The following is a 13,748-nucleotide window of genomic DNA, read 5'->3' as shown; positions in this document are numbered from 1 at the left end:
GACAGAGCATTCCATCAGGTCAGAGCAATTACTGAAAAGGCCCCGGCCCTGGTGGAGGATAGTCTGACTTCCTTAGGGCTCAGGACCTCTAAACTATGGTTATTCATGGACCTTAAGGTCCTCTGCAGGGCATACCAGGAGAGGCGGTTCCGTAGATATGAGGGCCCTTAAGCCCTTAAGACGATGGCAGATTTGAGAAGGAGAAGGGGCCACTTACGGTTGCTGCAAAATTGCTGTAAAATTATTTGAGTTGGCAGAGGAACTTCGCCAAGATTTGTATAAAATAATAATAGAATGAGTATTTGTCAACAAACGTTTTTGCCTACGCAGTTGTAAAGCTCAGAAGGCATGAGATAGCTACTCAGCACTTTAGATCCTATGATGTTTGGAACACTCACAGGAAAATATGTTCAGTGTCATGCAGCCACTGGGATACAGCATTCCTGAGATAGAATCATAGACCATCTAGTCCAAACCCCTGCAATCTCAACTAAAGCATCCATGGAATGCAGTTTAAAAGCTGCATTCTGCTACCATTACATCTACAGTGGTGCCTCGCAAGACGAAATTAATCCGTTCCGCGAGTCTCTTCGTCTTGCGGTTTTTTCGTCTTGCGAAGCAACCCTATTAGCGACTTAGCGGCTATTAACAGCTTAGCGGCTTAGCGACTTTAAGAAAAAGGAAACAAACTCGCAAGAACTCGAAAGACGTTTCGTCTTGCAAAGCAAGCCCATAGGGAAATTCGTCTTGCGGAACGACTCAAAAAACGGAAAACTCTTTCGTCTTGCGTGTTTTTCGTCTTGTGAGGCATTCGTCTTGCGAGGTACCACTGTATGCTGAGTTACTTCTAGGTCTCTATAGAATAATAATAATAATAATAATAATAATAATAATAATAATAATATTTGTACTCCGCCCATCTGGCTGGGTCTCCCCAGCCACTCTGGGCAGCTTCCAACAAAGCTTAAAAGTACATTAAAATGTCACACATTAAAAACTTCCCTAAACAGGGTTGCCTTGGAAGTCTTCTAAAAGTCTGGTAGTTGTTTATCTCTTTGACATCTGATGGGAGGGCGTTCCACAGGGAGTGCGCCACTACCAAAAAGGCCCTCTGCCTGGTTCCCTGTAGCTTTGCTTCTCGAAGTGAGGGAACCGCCAGAAGGCCCTCGCTGCTGGACCTCAGTGTCCGGGTAGAACGATGGGGGTGGAGACACTCCTTCAGGTATACTGGGGATGAGACCGTTTAGGGCTTTAAAGGTCAGCACCAACACTTTGAATTGTGCTCGGAAACGTACTGGGAGCCAATGTAGGTCTTTCAGGACCGGTGTTATGTGGTCCTGGCGGCCACTCCCAGTCACCAGCCTAGCTGCTGCATTCTGGATTAGTTGTAGTTTCTGGGTCACCTTCAAAGGTAGCCCCACGTAGAGCGCATTGCAGTAGTTCAAGCTGCCCTGGACACAGAATTGACCTGTACCTCCATGGACAGCTGTGAGTCCAGAATGACTCCTAGGCTGCGCACCTGGTCCTTCAGGGGCACAGTTACCCCATTCAGGACCAGGGAGTCCTCCACACACACCCCGCCCCCTGTCCCCCCAAAACAGTACTTCTGTCTTGTGAGGATTCAAACCAGCTAGCACCCTCGTCCTCAATTTTTGCCTGTATTCTCACTGAAATAAGGTGGTTAAATGTGAATATTGTGTTCAGCTTACTTACGTTTTACTTCCAAAATTTGCATGGTTGGAGGATTTGGCAGATGAGGCTGGTTCAAATTCTGAGAGTTCTAGAGGATTTTCATTTGTAATCGGGTGACTCTTCCACTCTCATTCAACAGCTAAACAGGGGTGGAACTTGAAGTCTCAGATAAGTGGTGGAATGAAAAATCAATTACCAAGTGAAAAATGCTTTGGTTGTTTCCCAGTCAACGTTGCAAAGAAGTTTTGGTGAAATGTCACACATCAGATATTCCATCTGCACTGAAAATAGGGCATGTTTTCTCGGCCAAGTGTAAGAATTGAAAGTATTCTACATTTATTTAATCGTTTGCCTTTTTCTTCCCTGTCTGCCAATGTACATGTAACATACTCCATATGACTTAATTGCATTAGAAGATGTGTTCTGCATTAGGCAGCAGCCTGTGGGCTTTCATTGAAGAGAGACCCACAAAGAGCACATTTATTGCAGTTGTAAAGCCATGAATTACAACTGTGTGAGGATTTGTTATGTTAGAACCAGCTAGTGTCCCTCCTCTCAGATTTTGCCAATGCTCTCACCAAAGGGATGTGGTTTTGCTTTACTATTAAAGTTTACTTTATAGCTTTAGCTGGAGAAGATATTTGAAGCCGATGCATTTCCAAACCTGGCCATTTAATTCCCTGATGCAGCCAAAATATTCAAAATGTCTTACGTAAGAGACAGCCACTTTCATATCTGTTAAACGACAAGTGGGGATGGGAGTCTCCCAGTTTTATTACCTCCAAGAGTTGGTGAAATTCACTCTCACTCCCTGTTGCAACTTTAATGTTCTGGGCTCACCACTGTGTAGTATTCACTTAATCCTCAGAGACTGCAAAACTGAGAAAGACCGAGTGCTTTCTGTTGCTTTTACTGCTCATTCGAAGTCCCTATCAGTGAAATAGACATATTGTAATCTCCTCCAGTATCCTGCATATGTGATAATGCGCTAGAATGATCATTCCCAGCCAGAGGGGCTGTTCCATAAATTGATGTCAAAAGGTGTTTGTGTTCTCATTGAATGGGGAAGGCTGCAGTAGTCCTTAGTGGAACATGATCTAGAATGTGGGTGGAAACCGCACATTTGTAAACAGTCCACAGTTTAGCATATGAGACTAGGTGGACAAGGAAGGTAATAAGAGATCATTATTTATTGTAAAAGGGACATGGGTGGCGCTGTGGGTTAAACCACAGAGCCTAGGACTTGCCGATCAGAAGGTCGGTGGTTCAAATCCCTGCGACGGGGTGAGCTCCCGTTGCTCGGTCCCTGCTCCTGCCAATCTAGCAGTTTGAAAGCATGTCAAAGTGCAAGTAGATAAATAGGTACCACTCCAGCGGGAAGGTAAACGGCATTTCTGTGCGCTGCTCTGGTTCGCCAGAAGCGGCTTAGTCATGTGGCCACATGATCCGGAAGCTGTACCCTGGCTCCCCCGGCCAATAAAGCAAGATGAGCGCCGCAACCCCAGAGTTGGCCACGACTGGACCTAATGGTCAGGGGTCCCTTTACCTTTATTTATTGTAAAGAAGAAAATAATGCTTAGGTGAAAGAGCTTAGGGCAGCTTTGGTTGATTTATGAAGCCATGTGAAATCCAGCCGGCCCCTTTGCGGAGTCCGCCTGGCTTTGCAGCACTTTCCAATGGTCAACCACATTGCAAGCACCTAAGAATAAGCCACAAGCACCTCCCTCTTTTGGCCAACAGCCATAGTTGTGCAGGAGGTGATGTTGGCTGCCAGAACCTGCACCATGAATACTGTAGTGCAGCCAGTGGAGGTGAAACGACGGCCCTTCGTGGGGTGACTACGGTAATCCAGAATGCGGCAGCTAGACTGGTGACTGGGGGCGGCCGCCGAGACCACATAACACTGGTCTTGAAAGACCTACATTGGCTCCCAGGACGTTTCTGAGCACAATTCAAAGTGTTGGTGCTGACCTTTAAAGCCCTAAACGGCCTTGGTCCAGTATACCTGAAGGAGCGTCTCCACCTCCATCGTTCTGCCTGGACACTGAGGTCCAGCTCTGAGGGCCTTCTGGTGGTTCCCTCATTGTGAGAAGCAAAGCTACAGGGATCCAGGCAGAGGGCCTTCTCGGTAGTGGCGCCCTCCCTGTGGAACGCCCTCCCACCAGATGTCAAATAGATAAACAACTACCTGACATTCAGAAGACATCTTAAGGCAGCCCTGTGCAGGGAAGTTTTTAGTGTATGACATATTAGTGTATTTTTGGTCTTTGTAGAAGCCGCCCAGAGTGGCTGGTGAAACCCAGCCAGATGGGCGGGGTACAAATAATAAATTATTATTATTATTATTATTATTATTATTATTATTATTATTATTAGTCTCTAAACTCCCCTCAGCCCCAGCCAGCAGGGTCAATGGCCAGGAGTATTGGGAGATACAATCCACAATGTCCGATAGGCCACAGAAGCTCCACTTCTGCTTCATTGCATGCTGAGATTTAAGCCTGGGGAAAATATTTGTGCGACATCTGGACCGCAACTATAGAGGATGACTGGAAGCAATGGGCCTTGAAGTATTTGGCAACACTTGCGCAAATTAAATCTGCATCATAGGGGGCCAAGGGAAGCAAAGAGAAACAAAAGCCCATTTCTCTGTGCTCAAACACCCACACCCATACATACCCCCACGCACCCCAATGTTTCCACATTGATCTTTCTCGTGGTTTCAGCCCGTTTAATTGTACACAAGAAGATCAAACCTATCCATTCTGAAGGAAATCAGCCCTGAGTGCTCACTGGAAGGACAGATCATGAAGCTGAGGCTCCAATACTTTGGCCACCTCATGAGAAGAGAAGACTCCCTGGAAAAGACCCTGATGTTGGGGAAGATGGAGGGCACAAGGAGAAGGGGACGACAGAGGACGAGATGGTTGGACAGTGTTCTCGAAGCCACGAATATGAGTTTGACCAAACTGCAGGAGGCAGTGGAAGACAGAAGTGCCTGGCATGCTCTGGTCCATGGGGTCACGAAGAGTTGGACATGACTAAACGACTAAACAACAACAACAACAAATGTACACAGGGAAATAGAAGTTCTAAAGTAATGAGAGAATATAGGGCTCGTTTACACTTCCAATCCTAGAAACTATGGGTCCATGTGGTTTTCCGCTTGACCCACGCTTTCTAGGCACGAGTCCAAGCAGTTTCCCCCTTGCCCCACTCCTTTCCCAGGGAAAACCCGCTTTTTAGCTCTAAATTGGAGCAAACGTCAATCTGGAGAGAACCCGCATTGCCATTTGTTCCGACTGAGTGCTCAAGAGCTCTTTTCCCTGGAGAAAGCAGCGCTACACAAAGAAGTGTGCATAAGCACTAACTTGAGAAGCACTTCAAAAAGAGTTCTCTTAAAGTTGTCCTACTCAGCCTATTAGTATGTATTAATTTTTGGTGCGACTTTTAAACTTACCTCATTATAATAATTGCTCTGCCTAATGTGCTGGGAGATCACTGGATTTTCATATTATTGTTCAGACCAGGGTACAGAAACTACCTGCAGCCATTTGACTTGTTTGCATGATGCTCTGCTGATGTTTTTACATCAAATTCTTGGGTGGTTTTGTATTGGATACCTTCCAGCTGATTTCTTGGATGCCAACCAGCAAGAGGTGTTCTTTATCCTTCCAAGTCAGTCTTACTCTGTCCAAAGCCAGAAAGAAAAGGTTGCTCCTTGTGTGGTTGTGTTGGGGGGGGGGTGTGGAGAGAAAACCTGAAGTAGTTTTCCCGGTACAGTGGTACCTCGGGTTAAGAACTTAATTCATTCCAGAGGTCCATTCTTAACCTGAAACTGTTCTTAACCTGAAGCACCACTTTAGCTAATGGGGCCTCCTGTCGCTGCTCCGCCGCCGCCACACGATTTCAGTTTTCATCCTGAAACAAAGTTCTTAACCCAATGTACTATTTCTGGATTAGCAGAGTCTGTAACTTGAAGCGTCTGTAACCTGAAGTGTCTGTAATCCCAGCATTAGGGGATGATTAGAGTCTACCTCTGCCTCTGTTTGTGCCAGTCACCTCTGTGCTCAAATCATGGGCTTCCCATGGGCACCATAAGAACAGGTTGGGACATGGGCCTGATCCAACAGGCACTTACCATATTCTCATGTTCTTATGACCTTTGTGGCACCACATACCGTATTTTTCGCTCCATAAGACGCACCTGACCATAAGATGCACCTAGTTTTTAGAGGAGGAAAACAAAGGAAAAAATATTCTGAATGAAACAGTGGGTGCGTGATTTTTTTGGTGTAGGCTGTAGCCATGGACATGCTATGTGATCTGATGGTGAATTTGGAGTTACCCAATGCAAAAATCCTGAAGATCCATGGGCTTTTACCTCCCCCCTTCCAGGCAGCCTCCTTTATCTCTAGCATCCCTTATCTCCCTCCTGATCACTTAGTGACCCGCTGCTTCCTTTCAACATTCCCTTCCCTCTTGTTTGCCTTAGGTGTCTTTTCCTTAGCTGGAGCAGTTTTTTTGCTCCTCCTTTTCTTCTAATTTCTCCCCTCATTGCTTTAGTCTTCCTGTCTCCTCTCCTTGCAAGTTTGCTGTCTTTACCTCCCTCCTCCCAGGCAGCCTCCTTTATTGCTAGTGTCCCTTATCTCCCTCTCGATCTATTGCCCATTAGCGGCTTTGTTTCAACACCCACTTCCCTCTTTCAAAAAAAAGAGAGCATGATCTGCTTTTCGCCCCTGGGCAATTCAGCTCCAGGGACCACGCATTCACTCCGTAAGACGCACAGACATTTCCCCTTACTTTTTAGGAAGAAAAAAGTGTGTCTTATGCAGCGAAAAATACGGTAACTCTTTGACAATGGTGATAGGTACACCAAGTGCCCCATCCACACATAACCACCTCAGAAGTCCTCAAAACTCTGAGCCTGCCTGTGTGTCTCTGGTTTACCAACTGCACAATGTCACTTCCATGAGGCCACCTGAGTGAAACACACATGGAGAGGTTCTGGGTTCCCCAGCAATCTTCCTTCTGCGTGGCAAATGTCAGCTTGCCTCCGTTGGCATCACTCGAGTCCTCGCCAGTAAGAATGGTCGCTGGGTGGGCATGACCCATACTATGCAGGCTGTAATCTCTGGTCTCTGTTTGGCTGCAGTTCAGAAGTAACTTTCCTTCACTCGCAGCCTTTACGAAATGTGCATTGTTTTATGTCCAACAACCATCCTTTGTACACAGCAATGAATGATCTGTATATGTGCACAAACTTAGGAAGTAGTTTGCTAAAATTAACATTTAGGAGGCAGGCATCACTAGTTATTTCACACGTTATTAACTTATATTACAATTCAAATAAGCTTACAGCTGGCAAAAGTAAGTCTCTTTTGTAAAGTGATCTCCAACATAATAGGCTTAATCAGAGATAAATTAAATTAAGCAGCCATGCATACTGCAGCATATTAGCACTGACTAGGTATTAAATACACTTTCTGCTATCAGTTGCACAAGCGAGGATTGTAAGCAAATAGAAGATAACAGGCCCCAGTAAATAAAGTTTGTTAGAGAAGCCCTATTCTTGACAACACCTTTTCTCTTTTCTTCTCAATGTGTAGCAGGGTCTTTGCAAGTAATACCAATGCTCCCTTGTATCTCCAGCTATGCCCGAACTTCACTCCCAGGCAATTAGCCAAATGCAGAGCAGACAGAACTAATGAATACCTAGACAACAGATGTTCAGCATGTTTCCTGAATGGGAACTTTTTCCAAAGCAGTTTTTTAAAATGCATGAACGAGTCATAGCTACTGATGTGGAAGATGATCATGGCAATTTGCAATTGCTCTAAAACGGGACTTAATGATTAAGCCTTTGCAATGCAAATAGTCCTAGGGGTTGGGAGATCCCCTTTATGGATCCATCCTCAAATCCAAGCTATGGCAAGGGAAAGGGGCTGCTGGCATCTGAATTGGTTTATCACTCCCAGCATTGTGCGTTTGGCCAAGCACTGCAGCCCTCTAGACGGCCTTTGATATGATTTCTTCTTTTAACAAGAGATGTCAGAGATGGAACACGGGACCTTTTGTGTTCTATGTGCCACAGGGTTATTAGCTTATTGTGTCTGCTGTGGACAAGCTTCACAGATATAAATAGGCTACTCCAAATGATAAGGATTTATAGATTTAGGCCATCGTGACTACAGGCAACTCCTAGTTTGCGTGGGAGTTGCGTTCTGACACACTGCGCATGTCGATGGGGCTGGTATAAGCCTGCCCCATTCTGCCCCCTTCCAGGGCCGAAAACAGTTTGTGTATTGGTGGTTGTGTGTGTGCTGGGTGCACACACACGAGCCTTGCCTGTATTGTTGTTGTTGTTTAGGCGTTTAGTTGTGTCTGACTCTTTGTGACCCCATGGACCAGAGCACGCCAGGCACTTCTGTCTTCCACTGCCTCCCGCAGTTTGGTCAAACTCATGCTGGTAGCTTCGAGAACACTGTCCAACCATCTCCTCCTCTGTCGTCCCCTTCTCCTTGTGCCCTCCATCTTTCCCAACATCAGGGTCTTTTCCAGGGAGTCTTCTCTTCTCATGAGGTGGCCAAAGTATTGGAGCCTCAGCTTCAGGATCTGTCCTTCCAGTGAGCACTCAGGGCTGATTTCCTTAAGAATGGAGAGGTTTGATCTTCTTGAAGTCCATGGGACTCTCAAGAGTCTCCTCCAGCACCAGAATTCAAAATTGCCTGTATTACGGACTGTTAAAGAATCATAGAATTGTAGAGTTGGAATGGACACCAATGGTCATGTAGCTGAACCCCTTGCAAGGGGCAGAGGAAGGGGGGTACAGTGGGGTGGACTGGCCCAGGTGTCACCACTGGGGGGTGGGGTGACAAAATGCTGGGCAGCATTCACTGTGGGGTCTACAGGGCACCCAAAGAGGATTAAAATGGAGAGGCAATGCTGGTACAATGGCTGTCCTCCTCTCTGTGACATTTCACAGGGTAGGGGGCAGCTGACATCACAGGTGCAGAGCGATCGCCACAGATGCTGATGGAGGCAGCAATGGCATCTCCTTGCTTTGTTAGAGCATCTTTTTGTGAGAAAGAACGAGACATAGCATCACTCAGGCCTTCCTGACAGGAAAAATACATGCGTGGCAGGATTCAGGCAGCTTGCCTTGCTCATTCATCCATCTCTTGGAAACCTATCAGTTGTGCATTGAGAGCTGCTAAAAGTTCCCAAACGTGACCTTAAAATCTTTGGGAAACATCTGACATTCAACTTAAAGCTCAGTGTAAGGTGACAAGAGCACTGAGCTGCCCACAGAGCAAATTGTGTAAGTAATCTTTTATCTGTGCTGAGCCACAGGTACAATAATTGGAAAATTAAAGTGCCTGTGAACTATGCAACACTTTGAAATGATTAATGAAGTCAAAGCTATGCAACTATTTCTGTCAACATGCACTTCAGACAACATGCGCTTCAGAAAACTGTAGAGAAAGGGTAGCATTCTGTTTAGCGCTTATTTGCCTTGAAAATTCCCCACTTAAAATTATTCACAAACACTTAAATTATTTAACTGGTGACCTGCCTTATTTCACCCTAATGTAGAAGGAAACCCTAACAATGCTAATTAGAGTATATCAGCTGTCAATGTTACAGAGTAAAAGTCATATTAGCAGTCATTTTTGCATGGACTGCTCAGTACTGCGGCAACAACAGATCAAACAATGTGAAACAAGATGGTTCTGGGACACCATTAAATACTTCCATTAAATACTGGTGAAATATTTTGGCCCAACCACCCACAATACTCTGTTGCTGCTGTATATTATTAATTAACAATATATGGCAAATTTAAATAAATATATCTGTCACAAGAGGGCTAGTAGGAAGTTGATTTCCATACTGAAATGTCTTCATGATCCAGGAAAGGTCCTAAAACAGATAATGGAACAACTGGTCTGTGAGCACTTAGAAAAGGATGCTGTGATTATTAAGTCCCAGAATGCATTTCTCAAAAACAGTCATGCCAGAGAAGTCATATTTCTTTTCTTTTCTTTTCTTTTTTTGATAGAGTAACAGGTTTGGTGGATCAGGGGAATGCTGATTCCAGTAAGGGTTTTGACAAATTTCCCATGATATTCTTGTGGAGGAGGATGTAAAATGTGGGCTGGATGACGTAGCTGTTAGATGGATTTTTAACTGGTTGAATGACTGGACCCAAAGAGAGCTCATTAATGGTTCCTCATCATCCTGGCGAATCTGACAAGTGGGGTGCTGCAGTGTTCTGTCCTGGGTCAGTTGCTGTTCGACGTCTTTATAAATGACTTGGGTTAAGGATTTGGGGGTGCTCATCCAATTTGCAGATGACACCAAACTGGGAGGGGAAGCCAATGCCATGGAAGACATAATTGGGATTCACGTTGACTTTAATAGATTGGAGAACTTACCCAAAACTAGCAAAATGAATTTCAGTAATCACAAATGTCAGGATCTACACTTACTAAGGAAAAACCAACTGCACAAATATTAAGATGTGGGACTCCTGGCTTACCAATGTGAAAATGATCTAGGGGTATTAGTAGGCCACCAGCTTAGCATGAATCAACACTGTGATGGAAAAAGATAAAGGTAAAGGGACCCCGACAGTTAGTTCCAGTTGCGGACGACTCTGGGGTTGTGGCGCTCATCTAGCTTTATTGGTCGAGGGAGCCGGTGTACAGCTTCTGGGTCATGTAGCCAGCATGATTAAGCCGCTTCTGGCGAACCAGAGCAGCGCACAGAAACACCGTTTACCTTCCCGCCAGAGCTGTACCTATTTATCTACTTGCACTTTGATGTGCTTTCGAACTGCTAGGTTGGCAGGAGCAGGGACCGAGCAACGGGAGCTCACCCCGTCGTGGGGATTTGAACCGCTGACCTTGCGATCGGAAAAGCATTAGCAAAAAAACTAGTGCTATTCTAGGCTACATCAACAGAAGGTTAGTGTCCAAATTGAGGGAAGGAATGGTACCGTTCTATTCTGTCTTGGTCAGACCACACCTGGAGTACTGTGTTCAGTTGTGGGCGCCTCAATTTAAGAAGGATATTGACAAGCTGCAACATGTGCAGAGGAGGGCAACCAAGATGATCAAGGGTCTGGAATCTTAGCCTCATCAGGAACAGTTGTGGGAGCTGCATATGTTTACCCTGGAGAAGAAGAGACTGAGAGTAGATAGGGTAGCCATCTTCAAATAACTAAAGGGGTGTCTCATGGATGATGGAGCAAGCTTGTCTTCTCCTGCTCTGGATGGTAGGACCTGAACCAATGGATCCAACATACAAGAAAAGAGATTCTGACTAAACACCAGGATGTACCATATTTTTTGCCCTATAGGACACACCGTCCCATAAGGCGCACCTAGTTTTTTGGGGGGGAAATAAAGGGGAAAAAATATTTTCCCCCCCAGGCACGGGGCTGGGGAGGGGGAGGCCCGAGCTTCCCCCGACCCCAGTCCCCAAACAGGCAGCTCTCTGCAAGCCGTGGGAGCCCAGCACTGGCTCCCGCTGCTTGCGGAGAGGTCTGCGAAGCCTGGAGAGAGAGAGAGGGGTCGGTGCGCACCGACCCCTCTCGTTCTCCAGGCTTCAGCGAAAGCCTGCATTCGCCCCATAGGACTCACACACATTTCCCCTTCATTTTTGGAGGGGAAAAAGTGCGTCCTATAGGGCGAAAAATACGGTACTTTCTGATAATAAGAGCTGTTAAACAGTGGAACAGTCTCTCTTGGGAGGTGATGGACTCTCCTTCCTTGGAGGTTTTTAAGCAGAGGTTAGATGGCTACCTGTCAGGGATGCTTCAGTTGAGATTCCTGCATTGCAAGGGGTTGGACTAAATGATCCTCAAGATCCAACACTACCATTCTATGGGTATAAAATTGGCTTAAGTAGATTCTTGCAGCAGTTGTACTGATCAGATGTGAACAGTCTCAAAAGCCCATTATATGAATTCATTAAGTACTGTTAATGAACAATGCAGCACAAGATATTCAAGGCAGAGGCTGAGAGTGTTTATATAACAGTCTTTTATTAGCCGGAATAACATACAAGACGTGTTTTAAGGTCGTAAGGTTCTGTTATTTCCTTGAAGACTGTCCTCTTCCTTACAAAAAGCAAAGAAGCAACCCCCGATTGCATGTACAGAATGTTAATTTCAGCCTCAGTTTCTCCAGCATTATTGAGCCTCCCCCCTCCCTCTCTGCCCCCAGGCCTTAATTTGTTTGAGGGCTCAGCTAGTATTCATAAAGCAAAGAAAAAGAGTTTAAGTAGCTCTAAAGGAAGAAAAATCCATATTAGGGCTATATCCTTATTAGGCCAACCATACAAGTGTTCGAGTTCCCCAATACCCAGACTAGATGTTTAAGGAAAATGGCCAGGGGAGGGGAGAAAAAGGCTGCTATCGATAGCTGGGTTTAGTAAGCCATCTCTGTCTGTATTTGGAAACTTGGATTTTGGGAAGACCTTGTAGGCATTCAGATGAGATGCTTGCAGGTTTCATGACTGATCTTCCATGCACATTTACTGCAGCTAGCTTTTACTAGCCTCTGTCCTTAGGCACTACAACTTTGCTAAGTGGAGAACAGGAATAAAGAGAAACTAGGCAGCCCTTAGATAAAGAGAGGCGGAAGGCAGCACAGGTTTTCAAAGGCCCATTTTGAACATGATTGCAGTTGTACTCACTCTTCACTCGACCGCTGCTAAGGAGCTACTCGGTGAATTACTTTTAGATTTACCTTTTCCACTTTCCCATTTAACCCTCTTGGTTTATTGAACCGTGGCAATGTCTGGTGACGTTATCCATAACCTCCGACATTCCTCAGATGAAAATGGGGACATTCTGTTCTACATCAGGAAGAGTGACGATAATAATAGGGTGAAGCACAGCAGAAGCCTGGCGCGCTCTTGGGGGGAGACAGAGGAAGTAGATGAACCCATCTTTTGAAACCTCTTCAGCATTCACCCATTTTATTCTTTATTTTGGGGTTGGTAGAGCAACAACCCACACAAGACGGCACTGCAAAGCAGTTATTCATGACAAATCTGCTTAGATTTTCCTCTTCAACTCAGCAGGAAACTGAGATATTTCTTTCACAGTTAGCTCTTTAAATGCCTATTGTAGAATGTTTTCTTTGCCTCTGTATAGTTAACATTATACAACCCAGCTTTAAAGCAGGCATAGGCAAACTCTTTTTTAAAAAATATTTTTTATTAACAGGCCAATCAAATCACATTAATTCCAAATCACATTAATTCCAAATTATACAGCCAAATTTTAAAAAATTTTTGTTGGGGGTACCCATACTTCAAGCTCCAAAAGGGGTCCACACATCACTCTTGCTGCTGCTTTGATTAAACAGTTCTATCCAGTTCTGTTCAGATAGTCTTTTTGTTATTTTCTTCATCTTGAGAGCCAGTGTGGTGTAGTGGTTAAGAGCGGTAGTCTTGTAATCTGGGGAACCGGGTTCGAGTCTCCGCTCCTCCACATGCAGCTGCTGGGTGACCTTGGGCCAGTCACACTTCTCTGAAGTCTCTCAGCCCCACTCACCTCACAGAGTGTTTGTTGTGGGGGAGGAAGGGAAAGGAGATTGTTAGCCGCTTTGAGACTCCTGAAGGGGAGTGAAAGACGGGATATCAAATCCAAACTCTTCTTCTCCTTCTTCTTCTTCTTCTTCTTCTTCTTCTTCTTCTTCTTCTTCTTCATCTTCTTGTTGTTATCATATATTCCTTTCTTTGTGATCTCTGATAATCTTCACAAGCGGGTGAAAGACAAACATCTCCTGTGTGGGTTTTACACTCTCCAATAGTCATATCACATAAAAGACAGACGCCATTTCCACACCTCCGTTGAAAACATTCCCAAAGTCTGTCCGTTGATTCACAGGCTTGCCAATCTATATCTCAGAGGGCCCTGCCAGGTCAAGATAACGTTCCGATAACCATACATTCACATTCCAATGACCCTGGTCCTCCTCCCCCTCGTCCTCCTTAGGCAAGCCTGTTAAAGCAGGCATAGGCAAACTCAGCCCTCCAGA

At 45.3% G+C, this 13,748-nt stretch overlaps 1 protein-coding gene across 8 annotated transcripts in view; it reads left to right on the top strand.

Moving 5' to 3' along the window:
• The window catches only part of ENOX1 (ecto-NOX disulfide-thiol exchanger 1), a 291,224-nt gene that overhangs the window by 134,141 nt on the left and 143,335 nt on the right, over positions 1-13,748 (top strand). The gene's annotated exons all lie outside the window — the stretch shown is intronic.

The sequence above is a fragment of the Podarcis melisellensis genome, assembly GCF_964234715.1.
Source record: "Podarcis melisellensis genome assembly, chromosome: 7".
Lineage (NCBI taxonomy): Eukaryota > Metazoa > Chordata > Lepidosauria > Squamata > Lacertidae > Podarcis > Podarcis melisellensis.
Note: the sequence above shows the minus strand (reverse complement) of the source record. Positions and strands in the feature narration are given on the sequence as shown.